Raw genomic sequence first — 15,108 nt, 5'->3', positions numbered from 1 at the left:
TTTACATTCAAAATACTTCAGATTCAAAATACTTCAGATTCAAAATGCTTTATTCTCAAAATACTTTACGTTCAAAATACTTAATAGTCAAAATACTTTATAGTCAAAATACTTTATAGTCAAAATACTTATACATTCAAAATACTTAATATTCAAAATACTTTACATTCAAAATAGTTATACATTCAAAATACTTAATATTCAAAATACTTTACATTCAAAATAGTTATACATTCAAAATACTTAGTGCTCAAAATACTTTATTCTCAAAACTTATACAGTCACAATACTTTACATTCAGAATACTTCACATTAAGAATACTTATACATTCAAAATACTTTATTGGCCAAACTTATAAATTCAAAATACATTACAGATCTAACTTATGCATTCAAAACGTATTCATTCACAATACTTTACATTCAGAATACTTCATATTCACAATACTTTACATTCAAAATACTTCAGATTCGAAATGCTTTATTCTCAAAATACTTTACGTTCAAAATACTTAATAGTCAAAATACTTTATAGTCAAAATACTTTATAGTCAAAATACTTATACATTCAAAATACTTAATATTCAAAATACTTTACATTCAAAATAGTTATACATTCAAAATACTTAGTGCTCAAAATACTTTATTCTCAAAACTTATACAGTCACAATACTTTACATTCAGAATACTTCACATTAAGAATACTTATACATTCAAAATACTTTATTGGCCAAACTTATAAATTCAAAATACATTACAGATCTAACTTATGCATTCAAAACGTATTCATTCACAATACTTTACATTCAGAATACTTCATATTCACAATACTTTACATTCAAAATACTTCAGATTCAAAATACTTCAGATTCGAAATGCTTTATTCTCAAAATACTTTACGTTCAAAATACTTAATAGTCAAAATACTTTATAGTCAAAATACTTTATAGTCAAAATACTTATACATTCAAAATACTTAATATTCAAAATACTTTACATTCAAAATAGTTATACATTCAAAATACTTAGTGCTCAAAATACTTTATTCTCAAAATACTTTACATTCAAAATACTTTACATTCAAAATACTTATGCATTCAAAATACTTAACATTCAAAATACTTAGTATTCAAAATATTTAGTATTCAAAATACTTATACGTTCAAAATACTTAGTCTTCAAAATACTTTATTCAAAAAATACTTATGCATTCGAAAAACTTATATATTCAAAATACTTTATTCTCAAAATACTTATACATTCAAAATACTTATACATTCAAAATACTTAGTATTCAAAATACTTATGCGTTCAAAATACTTATGCGTTCAAAATACTTAGTATTCAAAATACTTAGTATTCAAAATACTTATACGTTCAAAATACTTAGTATTCAAAATACTTATGCGTTCAAAATACTTAGTATTGAAAATACTTATACATTCAAAATACTTAGTATTCAAAATACTTAGTGTTCAAAATACTTATACATTCAAAATACTTTATTGTCAAAATACTTGTCAAAATACTTATACATTCAAAATACTTATGCATTCGAAAAACTTATACATTCAAAATACTTATACATTCAGAATACTTATGTATTCAAAATACTTATGCATTCAAAATGCTTATGCATTCAAAATGCTTTAATGTCAAAATACTTGTACATTCAAAATACTGAGTATTCAAAATGCTTATGCGTTCAAAATACTTAGTATTCACTTGGAATCACTGCGAATACTAAGAAAAAAACACTTGAAATTGGCACAAACCCTAAATAAAAGACACTTGGAATTGGCACAAACCCTAAGTAAAAGACACTTGGAATTGGCATAAACCCTAAGTAAAAGACACTTGGAATTGGCACAAACCCTAAGTAAAAGACACTTGGAATTGGCACAAACCCTAAGTAAAAGACACTTGGAATCACTACAAACACTAAGTAAAAGACACTTTGAATTAACACAAACACTAAGTGAAAGACACTTGGAGTCACTACAAACACTAAGTAAAAGACACTTAGAATTACCACAAACACTAAGTAAAAGACACTTGGAATTGGCACAAACACTAATTAAAGACACTTAGAATTGGCACAAACACTAAGTAAAATACACTTGGAATTAGCACAACCACTAAGTGAAAGACACTTAGAATTAGCACAAACGCTAAGCAAAAGACACTTGGAATCACTACAAACACTTAGCAAAAGACACTTGGAATTGGCACAAACCCTAAGTAAAAGACACTTGGAATTGGCACAAACACTAAGTAAAAGACACTTCAAATCGCTACAAACACTAAGCAAAAGACACTTGGAATCACTGCAAACACTAAGCAAAAGACACTTGGAATCACTACAAGCACTAAGTAAAAGACACTTGGAATTGGCACAAACCCTAAGTAAAAGACACTTGGAATTGGCACAAACACTAAGTAAAAGACACTTCGAATCACTACAAACACTAAGTAAAAGACACTTAGAATTACCACAAACACTAAGTAAAAGACACTTGGAATTGGCACAAACACTAATTAAAGACACTTAGGATTGGCACAAACACTAAGTAAAATACACTTGGAATTAGCACAACCACTAAGTAAAAGACACTTAGAATTAGCACAAACACTAAGCAAAAGACACTTGGAATCACTACAAACACTTAGCAAAAGACACTTGGAATTGGCACAAACCCTAAGTAAAAGACACTTGGAATTGGCACAAACACTAAGTAAAAGACACTTCAAATCGCTACAAACACTAAGTAAAAGACATTTGGAATTGGCACAAACCCTAAGTAAAAGACACTTGGGATTAGCACAAACACTAAGTAAAAGACACTTGGAATTGGCACAAACACTAAGTAAAAGACACTTGGAATTAGCACAAACGCTAAGTAAAAGACACTTGGAATTAGCACAAGCACTAAGTAAAAGACACTTGGAATTAGCACAAACACTAAGTAAAAGACACTTGGAATCACTACAAACCCTAAGTAAAAGACACTTAGAATTAACGCAAACACTAAGTAAAAGACACTTACAATTAGCACAAACCCTAAGTAAAATACACTTGGAATTAGCACAAACACTAAATAAAAGGCACTTGGAATTGGCACAAACCCTAAGTAAAAGACACTTAGAATTGGCACAAACCCTAAGTAAAAGACACTTGGAATCACTACAAAAACTTTGCAAAAGACACTTGTAATAAGCACAAACCCTAAGTAAAAGACACTTGGAATTGGCACAAACCCTAAGTAAAAGACACTTGGAATTGGCACAAACACTAAGTAAAAGACACTTGGAATTAGCACAAACACTAAGTAAAAGACACTTGGAATTAGCACAAACACTAAGTAAAAGACACTTGGAATCACTACAAACACTAAGTAAAAGACACTTGGAATTAGCACAAACACTAAGTAAAAGACACTTGGAATCACTACAAACACTAAGTAAAAGACACTTGGAATTAACACAAACACTAAGTAAAAGACACTTGGAATTAGCACAAACACTAAGTAAAAGACATTTGGAATTAGCACAAACACTAAGCAAAAGACACTTGGAATTGGCACAAACACTAAGTAAAAGACACTTGGAATTGGCACAAACCCTAAGTAAAAGACACTTGGAATTGGCACAAACACTAAGTAAAAGACACTTCGAATCACTACAAACACTAAGTAAAAGACACTTGGAATTAGCACAAACACTAAGTAAAAGACACTTGGAATTGGCACAAACACTAAGTAAAAGACACTTGGAATCACTACAAACACTAAGTAAAAGACACTTAGAATTAACACAAACACTAAGTAAAAGACACTTAGAATTAGCACAAACACTAAGTAAAAGACACTTGGAATTGGCACAAACCCTAAGTAAAAGACACTTGAAATTGGCACAAACACTAAGTAAAAGACACTTCGAATCACTACAAACACTAAGTAAAAGACACTTCGAATCACTACAAACACTAAGTAAAAGACACTTGGAATTAGCACAAACACTAAGTAAAAGACACTTGGAATTAGCACAAACACTAAGTAAAAGACACTTGGAATTAGCACAAACACTAAGTAAAAGACACTTAGAATTAGCACAAACACTAAGCAAAAGACACTTGGAATCACTACAAGCACTAAGCAAAAGACACTTGGAATCACTACAAACACTAAGCAAAAGACACTTGGAATTGGCACAAACACTAAGTAAAAGACGCTTGGAATTAGCACAAACACTAAGTAAAAGACACTTAGAATTAGCACAAACACTAAGTAAAAGACACTTGGAATTGGCACAAACACTAATTAAAGACACTTGGAATTAGCTCAAACACAAAGTAAAAGACACTTGGAATTAGCACAAACACAAAGTAAAAGACACTTGGAATCACTACAAACCCTAAGTAAAAGGCACTTGGAATCACTACAAACACTAAGTAAAAGACACTTGGAATTAGCACAAACACTAAGTAAAAGACACTTGGAATCACTACAAACACTAAGTAAAAGACACTTGGGATTAGCACAAACACTAAGTAAAAGACACTTGGAATTAGCACAAACACTAAGTAAAAGACACTTGGAATTGGCACAAACCCTAAGTAAAAGACACTTGGAATCACTACAAAAACTTTGCAAAAGACACTTGGAATAAGCACAAACACTAAGTAAAAGACACTTGGAATTGGCACAAACCCTAAGTAAAAGACACTTGGAATTGGCACAAACCCTAAGTAAAAGACACTTGGAATTGGCACAAACCCTAAGTAAAAGGCACTTGGAATCACTACAAACACTAAGTAAAAGACACTTGGAATTAGCACAAACACTAAGTAAAAGACACTTGGAATCACTACAAACACTAAGTAAAAGACACTTGGAATTAGCACAAACACTAAGTAAAAGACACTTGGAATTAGCACAAACACTAAGTAAAAGACATTTGGAATTAGCACAAACACTAAGCAAAAGACACTTGGAATTGGCACAAACCCTAAGTAAAAGACACTTGGAATCACTACAAACACTAAGTAAAAGACACTTGGAATTAGCACAAACCCTAAGTAAAAGACACTTGGAATTGGCACAAACCCTAAGTAAAAGACACTTGGAATCACTACAAACACTAAGTAAAAGACACTTGGAATTAGCACAAACACTAAGCAAAAGACACTTGGAATCACTACAAACACTAAGTAAAAGACACTTGGAATTAGCACAAACACTAAGCAAAAGACACTTGGAATCACTACAAACACTTAGCAAAAGACACTTGGAATTGGCACAAGCCCTAAGTAAAAGACACTTGGAATTAGCACAAGCACTAAGTAAAAGACACTTGGAATCACTACAAACACTAAGTAAAAGACACTTAGAATTAACACAAACACTAAGTAAAAGACACTTAGAATTAGCACAAGCACTAAGTAAAAGACACTTGGAATTGGCACAAACCCTAAGTAAAAGACACTTGAAATTGGCACAAACACTAAGTAAAAGACACTTCGAATCACTACAAACGCTAAGTAAAAGACACTTGGGATTAGCACAAACACTAAGTAAAAGACACTTGGAATTGGCACAAACCCTAAGTAAAAGACACTTAGAATTAGCACAAACACTAAGTAAAATACACTTGGAATTGGCACAAACACTAAGTAAAAGACACTTGGAATTGGCACAAACCCTAAGTAAAAGACACTTAGAATTAGCACAAACACTAAGTAAAATACACTTGGAATTGGCACAAACACTAAGTGAAAGACACTTGGAATTGGCACAAACACTAAGTGAAAGACACTTGGAATTAGCACAAACACTAAGTAAAAGACACTTGAAATCACTGCAAACACTAAGTAAAAGACACTTGGAATTGGCACAAACCCTAAGTAAAAGGCACTTGGAATCACTACAAACACTAAGTAAAAGACACTTGGAATTAGCACAAACACTAAGTAAAAGACACTTGGAATCACTACAAACACTAAGTAAAAGACACTTTGAATTAACACAAACACTAAGTGAAAGACACTTGGAGTCACTACAAACACTAAGTAAAAGACACTTAGAATTACCACAAACACTAAGTAAAAGACACTTGGAATTGGCACAAACACTAATTAAAGACACTTAGAATTGGCACAAACACTAAGTAAAATACACTTGGAATTAGCACAACCACTAAGTGAAAGACACTTAGAATTAGCACAAACGCTAAGCAAAAGACACTTGGAATCACTACAAACACTTAGCAAAAGACACTTGGAATTGGCACAAACCCTAAGTAAAAGACACTTGGAATTGGCACAAACACTAAGTAAAAGACACTTCAAATCGCTACAAACACTAAGTAAAAGACATTTGGAATTGGCACAAACCCTAAGTAAAAGACACTTGGGATTAGCACAAACACTAAGTAAAAGACAGTTGGAATTGGCACAAACACTAAGTAAAAGACACTTGGAATTAGCACAAACACTAAGTAAAAGACACTTGGAATTAGCACAAGCACTAAGTAAAAGACACTTGGGATTAGCACAAACACTAAGTAAAAGACACTTGGAATCACTACAAACACTAAGTAAAAGACACTTAGAATTAACACAAACACTAAGTAAAAGACACTTAGAATTAGCACAAACCCTAAGTAAAAGACACTTGGAATTAGCACAAGCACTAAGTAAAAGACACTTGGGATTAGCACAAACACTAAGTAAAAGACACTTGGAATCACTACAAACACTAAGTAAAAGACACTTAGAATTAACACAAACACTAAGTAAAAGACACTTAGAATTAGCACAAACCCTAAGTAAAATACACTTGGAATTAGCACAAACACTAAATAAAAGACACTTGGAATTGGCACAAACCCTAAGTAAAAGACACTTAGAATTGGCACAAACCCTAAGTAAAAGACACTTGGAATCACTACAAAAACTTTGCAAAAGACACTTGTAATAAGCACAAACCCTAAGTAAAAGACACTTGGAATTGGCACAAACACTAATTAAAGACACTTGGAATTAGCACAAACACAAAGTAAAAGACACTTGGAATTAGCACAAACACAAAGTAAAAGACACTTGGAATCACTACAAACCCTAAGTAAAAGACACTTGGAATCACTACAAACCCTAAGTAAAAGGCACTTGGAATCACTACAAACACTAAGTAAAAGACACTTGGAATCACTACAAACACTAAGTAAAAGACACTTGGAATTGGCACAAACACTAAGTAAAAGACACTTGGGATTAGCACAAACACTAAGTAAAAGACATTTGGAATTAGCACAAACACTAAGCAAAAGACACTTGGAATTGGCACAAACCCTAAGTAAAAGACACTTGGAATTGGCACAAACACTAAGTAAAAGCCACTTCGAATCACTACAAAAACTTTGCAAAAGACACTTGGAATAAGCACAAACACTAAGTAAAAGACACTTGGAATTGACACAAACACTAAGTAAAAGACGCTTGGAATTAGCACAAACACTAAGTAAAAGACACTTAGAATTACCACAAACACTAAGTAAAAGGCACTTTGAATTAACACAAACACTAAGTAAAAGACACTTGGAGTCACTACAAACACTAAGTAAAAGACACTTAGAATTACCACAAACACTAAGTAAAAGACACTTGGAATTGGCACAAACACTAATTAAAGACACTTAGAATTGGCACAAACACTAAGTAAAATACACTTGGAATTAGCACAACCACTAAGTAAAAGACACTTAGAATTAGCACAAACACTAAGCAAAAGACACTTGGAATCACTACAAACACTTAGCAAAAGACACTTGGAATTGGCACAAACCCTAAGTAAAAGACACTTGGAATTGGCACAAACACTAAGTAAAAGACACTTCAAATCGCTACAAACACTAAGTAAAAGACATTTGGAATTGGCACAAACCCTAAGTAAAAGACACTTGGGATTAGCACAAACACTAAGTAAAAGACACTTGGAATTGGCACAAACACTAAGTAAAAGACACTTGGAATTAGCACAAACGCTAAGTAAAAGACACTTGGAATTAGCACAAGCACTAAGTAAAAGACACTTGGAATTAGCACAAACACTAAGTAAAAGACACTTGGAATCACTACAAACCCTAAGTAAAAGACACTTAGAATTAACGCAAACACTAAGTAAAAGACACTTACAATTAGCACAAACCCTAAGTAAAATACACTTGGAATTAGCACAAACACTAAATAAAAGGCACTTGGAATTGGCACAAACCCTAAGTAAAAGACACTTAGAATTGGCACAAACCCTAAGTAAAAGACACTTGGAATCACTACAAAAACTTTGCAAAAGACACTTGTAATAAGCACAAACCCTAAGTAAAAGACACTTGGAATTGGCACAAACCCTAAGTAAAAGACACTTGGAATTGGCACAAACACTAAGTAAAAGACACTTGGAATTGGCACAAACACTAAGTAAAAGACACTTGGAATCACTACAAACACTAAGTAAAAGACACTTAGAATTAACACAAACACTAAGTAAAAGACACTTAGAATTAGCACAAACACTAAGTAAAAGACACTTGGAATTAGCACAAACACTAAGTAAAAGACACTTGGAATTGGCACAAACCCTAAGTAAAAGACACTTGGAATTGGCACAAACACTAAGTAAAAGACACTTGGAATTAGCACAAACACTAAGTAAAAGACACTTGGAATCACTACAAACACTAAGTAAAAGACACTTGGAATTAACACAAACACTAAGTAAAAGACACTTGGAATTAGCACAAACACTAAGTAAAAGACATTTGGAATTAGCACAAACACTAAGCAAAAGACACTTGGAATTGGCACAAACACTAAGTAAAAGACACTTGGAATTGGCACAAACCCTAAGTAAAAGACACTTGGAATTGGCACAAACACTAAGTAAAAGACACTTCGAATCACTACAAACACTAAGTAAAAGACACTTGGAATTAGCACAAACACTAAGTAAAAGACACTTGGAATTGGCACAAACACTAAGTAAAAGACACTTGGAATCACTACAAACACTAAGTAAAAGACACTTAGAATTAACACAAACACTAAGTAAAAGACACTTAGAATTAGCACAAACACTAAGTAAAAGACACTTGGAATTGGCACAAACCCTAAGTAAAAGACACTTGAAATTGGCACAAACACTAAGTAAAAGACACTTCGAATCACTACAAACACTAAGTAAAAGACACTTGGAATTAGCACAAACACTAAGTAAAAGACACTTGGAATTAGCACAAACACTAAGTAAAAGACACTTGGAATTAGCACAAACACTAAGTAAAAGACACTTAGAATTAGCACAAACACTAAGCAAAAGACACTTGGAATCACTACAAGCACTAAGCAAAAGACACTTGGAATCACTACAAACACTAAGCAAAAGACACTTGGAATTGGCACAAACACTAAGTAAAAGACGCTTGGAATTAGCACAAACACTAAGTAAAAGACACTTAGAATTAGCACAAACACTAAGTAAAAGACACTTGGAATTGGCACAAACACTAATTAAAGACACTTGGAATTAGCTCAAACACAAAGTAAAAGACACTTGGAATTAGCACAAACACAAAGTAAAAGACACTTGGAATCACTACAAACCCTAAGTAAAAGGCACTTGGAATCACTACAAACACTAAGTAAAAGACACTTGGAATTAGCACAAACACTAAGTAAAAGACACTTGGAATCACTACAAACACTAAGTAAAAGACACTTGGGATTAGCACAAACACTAAGTAAAAGACACTTGGAATTAGCACAAACACTAAGTAAAAGACACTTGGAATTGGCACAAACCCTAAGTAAAAGACACTTGGAATCACTACAAAAACTTTGCAAAAGACACTTGGAATAAGCACAAACACTAAGTAAAAGACACTTGGAATTGGCACAAACCCTAAGTAAAAGACACTTGGAATTGGCACAAACCCTAAGTAAAAGACACTTGGAATTGGCACAAACCCTAAGTAAAAGGCACTTGGAATCACTACAAACACTAAGTAAAAGACACTTGGAATTAGCACAAACACTAAGTAAAAGACACTTGGAATCACTACAAACACTAAGTAAAAGACACTTGGAATTAGCACAAACACTAAGTAAAAGACACTTGGAATTAGCACAAACACTAAGTAAAAGACATTTGGAATTAGCACAAACACTAAGCAAAAGACACTTGGAATTGGCACAAACACTAAGTAAAAGACACTTGGAATTGGCACAAACACTAAGTAAAAGACACTTGGAATCACTACAAACACTAAGTAAAAGACACTTGGAATTAGCACAAACCCTAAGTAAAAGACACTTGGAATTGGCACAAACCCTAAGTAAAAGACACTTGGAATCACTACAAACACTAAGTAAAAGACACTTGGAATTAGCACAAACACTAAGCAAAAGACACTTGGAATCACTACAAACACTAAGTAAAAGACACTTGGAATTAGCACAAACACTAAGCAAAAGACACTTGGAATCACTACAAACACTTAGCAAAAGACACTTGGAATTGGCACAAGCCCTAAGTAAAAGACACTTGGAATTAGCACAAGCACTAAGTAAAAGACACTTGGAATCACTACAAACACTAAGTAAAAGACACTTAGAATTAACACAAACACTAAGTAAAAGACACTTAGAATTAGCACAAACACTAAGTAAAAGACACTTGGAATTGGCACAAACCCTAAGTAAAAGACACTTGAAATTGGCACAAACACTAAGTAAAAGACACTTCGAATCACTACAAACGCTAAGTAAAAGACACTTGGGATTAGCACAAACACTAAGTAAAAGACACTTGGAATTGGCACAAACCCTAAGTAAAAGACACTTAGAATTAGCACAAACACTAAGTAAAATACACTTGGAATTGGCACAAACACTAAGTAAAAGACACTTGGAATTGGCACAAACCCTAAGTAAAAGACACTTAGAATTAGCACAAACACTAAGTAAAATACACTTGGAATTGGCACAAACACTAAGTGAAAGACACTTGGAATTGGCACAAACACTAAGTGAAAGACACTTGGAATTAGCACAAACACTAAGTAAAAGACACTTGAAATCACTGCAAACACTAAGTAAAAGACACTTGGAATTGGCACAAACCCTAAGTAAAAGGCACTTGGAATCACTACAAACACTAAGTAAAAGACACTTGGAATTAGCACAAACACTAAGTAAAAGACACTTGGAATCACTACAAACACTAAGTAAAAGACACTTGGAATTAGCACAAACACTAAGTAAAAGACACTTGGAATTAGCACAAACACTAAGTAAAAGACATTTGGAATTAGCACAAACACTAAGCAAAAGACACTTGGAATTGGCACAAACACTAAGTAAAAGACACTTGGAATTGGCACAAACCCTAAGTAAAAGACACTTGGAATCACTACAAAAACTTTGCAAAAGACACTTGGAATAAGCACAAACACTAAGTAAAAGACACTTGGAATTAGCACAAACACTAAGTAAAAGACACTTGGAATTAGCACAAACACTAAGTAAAAGACACTTGGAATTGGCACAAACACTAAGTAAAAGACACTTCGAATCACTACAAACACTAAGTAAAAGACACTTGGAATTAGCACAAACACTAACTAAAAGACACTTGGAATCACTACAAACAATAAGTAAAAGACACTTGGAATTGGCACAAACCCTAAGTAAAAGACACTTGGAATCACTACAAAAACTTTGCAAAAGACACTTGGAATAAGCACAAACACTAAGTAAAAGACACTTGGAATTAGCACAAACACTAAGTAAAAGACACTTGGAATTAGCACAAACACTAAGCAAAAGACACTTGGAATTAGCACAAACACTAACTAAAAGACACTTGGAATTGGCACAAACACTGAGTAAAAGACACTTGGAATTGGCACAAACCCTAAGTAAAAGACACTTAGAATTGGCACAAACACTAAGTAAAAGACACTTGGAATTGGCACAAACACTAAGTAAAAGACACTTGGAATTGGCACAAACACTAAGTAAAAGACACTTGAAATCACTGCAAACACTAAAAGACACTTGGAATTGGCACAAACCCTAAGTAAAAGACACTTGGAATTGGCACAAACCCTAAGTAAAAGACACTTGGAATCACTACAAACACTAAGTAAAAGACACTTGGAATTAGCACAAACACTAAGTAAAAGACACTTGGAATTGGCACAAACCCTAAGTAAAAGACACTTGAAATTGGCACAAACACTAAGTAAAAGACACTTCGAATCACTACAAACACTAAATAAAAGACACTTGGAATTAGCACAAACACTAAGTAAAAGACACTTGGAATTAGCACAAACACTAAGTAAAAGACACTTGGAATTAGCACAAACACTAAGTAAAAGACACTTTGAATTAGCACAAACACTAAGCAAAAGACACTTGGAATCACTACAAACACTAAGCAAAAGACACTTGGAATCACTACAAACACTTAGCAAAAGACACTTGGAATTGGCACAAACCCTAAGTAAAAGACACTTGGAATCACTACAAACACTAAGTAAAAGACACTTAGAATTAGCACAAACACTAAGTAAAAGACACTTGGAATTGGCACAAACACTAATTAAAGACACTTAGAATTGGCACAAACACTAAGTAAAAGACACTTGGAATTAGCACAAACACTAAGTAAAAGACACTTGGAATCACTACAAACCCTAAGTAAAAGACACTTGGAATCACTACAAACCCTAAGTAAAAGGCACTTGGAATCACTACAAACACTAAGTAAAAGACACTTGGAATTAGCACAAACACTAAGTAAAAGACACTTGGAATTGGCACAAACCCTAAGTAAAAGACACTTGGGATTAGCACAAACACTAAGTAAAAGACACTTGGAATTGGCACAAACCCTAAGTAAAAGACACTTAGAATTAGCACAAACACTAAGCAAAAGACACTTGGAATCACTACAAACACTTAGCAAAAGACACTTGGAATTGGCACAAACCCTAAGTAAAAGACACTTGGAATTGGCACAAACACTAAGTAAAAGACACTTCGAATCACTACAAACACTAAGTAAAAGACACTTGGAATTGGCACAAACCCTAAGTAAAAGACACTTGGGATTAGCACAAACACTAAGTAAAAGACACTTGGAATTGGCACAAACCCTAAGTAAAAGACACTTAGAATTAGCACAAACACTAAGTAAAACACACTTGGAATTAGCACAAACGCTAAGTAAAAGACACTTGGAATTAGCACAAACACTAAGTAAAAGACACTTGGAATTAGCACAAACACTAAGTAAAAGACACTTGGAATTAGCACAAACACTAAGTAAAAGACACTTTGAATTAGCACAAACACTAAGCAAAAGACACTCGGAATCACTACAAACACTAAGCAAAAGACACTTGGAATCACTACAAACACTTAGCAAAAGACACTTGGAATTGGCACAAACCCTAAGTAAAAGACACTTGGAATCACTACAAACACTAAGTAAAAGACACTTGGAATTGGCACAAACACTAATTAAAGACACTTAGAATTGGCACAAACACTAAGTAAAAGACACTTGGGATTAGCACAAACACTAAGTAAAAGACATTTGGAATTAGCACAAACACTAAGCAAAAGACACTTGGAATTGGCACAAACCCTAAATAAAAGACACTTGGAATTGGCACAAACCCTAAGTAAAAGACACTTGGAATTGGCACAAACACTAAGTAAAAGACACTTCGAATCACTACAAACACTAAGTAAAAGACACTTGGAATTAGCACAAACACTAAGTAAAAGACACTTGGAATTAGCACAAGCACTAAGTAAAAGACACTTGGAATTAGCACAAACACTAAGTAAAAGACACTTGGAATCACTACAAACACTAAGTAAAAGACACTTTGAATTAGCACAAACACTAAGCAAAAGACACTTGGAATCACTACAAACACTAAGCAAAAGACACTTAGAATTGGCACAAACACTAAGTAAAAGACACTTGGGATTAGCACAAACACTAAGTAAAAGACGCTTGGAATTAGCACAAACACTAAGTAAAAGACACTTAGAATTAGCACAAACACTAAGTAAAAGACACTTGGAATTGGCACAAACACTAATTAAAGACACTTAGAATTGGCACAAACACTAAGTAAAAGACACTTGGAATTAGCACAAACACTAAGTAAAAGACACTTAGAATTAGCACAAACACTAAGTAAAAGACACTTGGAATTGGCACAAACACTAATTAAAGACACTTAGAATTGGCACAAACACTAAGTAAAAGACACTTGGAATTAGCACAAACACTAAGTAAAAGACACTTGGAATCACTACAAACCCTAAGTAAAAGGCACTTGGAATCACTACAAACACTAAGTAAAAGACACTTGGAATTAGCACAAACACTAAGTAAAAGACACTTGGAATTGGCACAAACCCTAAGTAAAAGACACTTGGAATTGGCACAAACCCTAAGTAAAAGACACTTGGAATTGGCACAAACCCTAAGTAAAAGACACTTGGAATCACTACAAAAACTTTGCAAAAGACACTTGGAATTGGCACAAACACTAAGTAAAAGACACTTGGAATCACTACAAACACTAAGTAAAAGACACTTGGGATTAGCACAAACACTAACTAAAAGACACTTGGAATTGGCACAAACACTGAGTAAAAGACACTTGGAATTGGCACAAACCCTAAGTAAAAGACACTTAGAATTGGCACAAACACTAAGTAAAAGACACTTGGAATTGGCACAAACACTAAGTAAAAGACACTTGAAATCACTGCAAACACTAAGTAAAAGACACTTGGAATTAGCACAAACACTAAGTAAAAGACACTTGGAATTGGCACAAACCCTAAGTAAAAGACACTTGGAATTGGCACAAACCCTAAGTAAAAGACACTTGGAATCACTACAAACACTAAGTAAAAGACACTTGGAATTAGCACAAACACTAAGTAAAAGACACTTGGAGTCACTACAAACACTAAGTAAAAGACACTTGGAATTAGCACAAACACTAAGCAAAAGACAC

At 33.5% G+C, this 15,108-nt stretch overlaps 1 long non-coding RNA gene across 1 annotated transcript in view; it reads right to left on the bottom strand.

Moving 5' to 3' along the window:
* The window catches only part of LOC144007653 (uncharacterized), a 94,361-nt gene that overhangs the window by 1,549 nt on the left and 77,704 nt on the right, over window positions 1–15,108 (bottom strand). The gene's annotated exons all lie outside the window — the stretch shown is intronic.

This window comes from Festucalex cinctus, chromosome 19, assembly GCF_051991245.1.
Source record: "Festucalex cinctus isolate MCC-2025b chromosome 19, RoL_Fcin_1.0, whole genome shotgun sequence".
NCBI lineage: Eukaryota > Metazoa > Chordata > Actinopteri > Syngnathiformes > Syngnathidae > Festucalex > Festucalex cinctus.
Note: the sequence above shows the minus strand (reverse complement) of the source record. Positions and strands in the feature narration are given on the sequence as shown.